The sequence below is a fragment of the Scylla paramamosain genome, chromosome 32 (genome assembly GCF_035594125.1).
Source record: "Scylla paramamosain isolate STU-SP2022 chromosome 32, ASM3559412v1, whole genome shotgun sequence".
NCBI lineage: Eukaryota > Metazoa > Arthropoda > Malacostraca > Decapoda > Portunidae > Scylla > Scylla paramamosain.
In genome coordinates, this window is record NC_087182.1 from 3,811,255 (window position 1) to 3,813,754 (window position 2,500).

Sequence of the window (2,500 nt, forward strand, 5' to 3'; positions counted from 1 at the left end):
CGAGTCCCTTCCCCTGTGACGCGATGCTCCCACGGTGTGTGTGTGTGTGTGTGTGTGTGTGTGTGTGTGTGTGTGTGTGTGTGTGTGTGTGTGTGTGTGTGCTATCCGCCACTTCACTACTGCAAGGAATAACAACGCACACGAATTAATAAAGGGAAGAAACAAGTAACAGAGGAAGATTAGAGAAAATATGATGGCTTCCTACACCCCCCGCACCCCCCATAAGGTAAAAAAAGAAAGAAAACAAAAACGTCAAGAATAAACGTATATACCTACACACACACACACACACACTATCCCCACCACCACCACCACCACCACCAGCGCCACCGAAGCCACTAACAACACAAAGCACGGGAAGACAAAGGCGAAAAGGTCGAGAGTCCCGCCTCTGAGCACACGCAGGAGGCGCAGCGCGTGGCCTAAACACGTGAAGGAATAATGCATTGGCTTAAGTTGGTGGCGTGAAACATTGACCGCTTAGTTTTGATTGTCTTGTGACTACCAATGAATAAATTTAACTCCGCGTGGAAGCAATCAGGTGTGGACAGGTGAGTGTTACCCCTCCTCACCCCAAGCCCACCCCAAGCCTTCCCCCAGCAGCCCCCTTACCTCTCCCTCCTCTCTGTCTCTCCCCGTCCCTCCGTGAATATTGCAGGTGTCTGGAGGGAATGAGGGAGAGAAAGGAGAGGCAGAGGGAGAGTCCAGGTGCGTGAAAGTGCAAGGGGAGTGTGAGGAGAGTATTAGTTTAGGGTAAAAGTGTGGAGGTCACGGCCGCTGAGGGATAAGAGTGAGTGAGAGTGAGGAGGAGGAGGAGGAGGAGGAGGACGGGGAGAAGAGTGAGGAGGAGGAAAAGGGTGAGGAGGGAGAGATGAGTGAATAGGATGAAAGCAAGGTAAAAAAAAAAGAAAAAGAAAAAGGTGAATCAACAATAAGGACAAGATAATTTAACACTGGGTGATAAGATAATAAGATAAAGACATGAGTAAAGGAAACATGAAAAAAAGAAAAAAAAAAGAGACGAAACAGAACAAGAAAAAAAAAGAAAATTAGAAGACAGACGAATGAACAGAAAAAAAAAGTAATGAAAGGCTGAAACAGTAAAAAAGAAAAAAATCTTAGCATACGAGAACAAGATAATAAGATAAAGACATGAATAAGGAATAAACGAGACAAAAAAAAAAGAGAAAAATACGAAAAAGACTATTATGAGATGAAAAGGAGGCAATGAACAAAGAGACAGAGAGAGGGGAGAGGGAGGAAAGAATAAAAAAAGGGGGAGGTATTAGAAGAAAAGAAGGTGAGGGAGGGAGAGAGATGTGGAGAAGGGAGAGGGAGAAAGAAAAGCGCAATAAGCAGAGAGGGCAAGGGGGCAAATGAGAGTGAGAAGGAGAGGTGGGGAGGGGGAGAGGTAGCAGTTTGATTACCTTGTTGGGGATGAAGACTCTCCCTCTCCCTCTCTCTCTCCCACTCTCTCGCCAGGTGTTTGATTAAGTATTGAGGTTCAACATGTTTTATAATGTTCCAATTATTGACCTTCCCTCTCCTGAATCATTCATTGCAGGGAGATGTAAGAGGAGAGGAGATGAAGGCCAAAGGAGAAAGAGGAGATAAAAGAATGCAAGGAAGGAATTGGGAGTGAAAACAGAAATGAGGAGAGGAGGATAAAGAAGGAAGAGGGGAAAAGAATGCACATAAGGAGTTGGGAATGAGAGGAGAGGAGGATGAAAGAAGACAAAGAATGAGAAGAAGAAAAAAAATGCAAGGAAGGAATAGTGAGTGAGAAGAGGATGAACAAGGAAGAGAAGAGAGTGAGTGAGAGAGAATGAAGGCCAAAGGAGGAAGAGGAGAAAAAAAGAATGCAAGATTATAGAAAAATGAAAAGTGAGAAGAGAACAAAGAGGAGAAAAGAGGGAAAAGAAGGCAAGGAAGAAATGAATGAGAGTAAGTAAGAGGTGAGGAGAACCAAGGCAAAAAAGAAAGAAGAGAAAAGGCCAGGAAGAAATGGGTTAGAAACGAAAAAAAAAAACACGAATTCAGAAAATAAACGTGGGAAACAAAGTAAAATGAATAAATACAAGGAATCAATGAATAAAAGGAGGAAGGAAAAAGAGATAAAGAGGAAAACTGACTCCTAAAACAGATGGTTCCTCACACACCTGTCTCTTGTACTCCCTCCTTCCTTCTTTCCTTCCTTCCTTCCTTCCTTCTTTCCTTCTTTCCTCCATCACCTAACACTTCCTCTCCCTAAATAGATGAATAATGAATAAGGAGAGAAAATAGTGTGTGTGTGTGTGTGTGTGTGTGTGTGTGTTAAGTGATATTGTCATTTCGTGTTCCTTGCGTTGTTTCTTTATTACTTCTACTGTTATTACTACTATTACTACTATTACTACTATCATTACCTTTACAAACATTCATACAGTTATTAACGACCTTATTTCTCACCTGTGATCACATGCTGCAGTAATTAGGACACAAGCACACACACGCACAAACA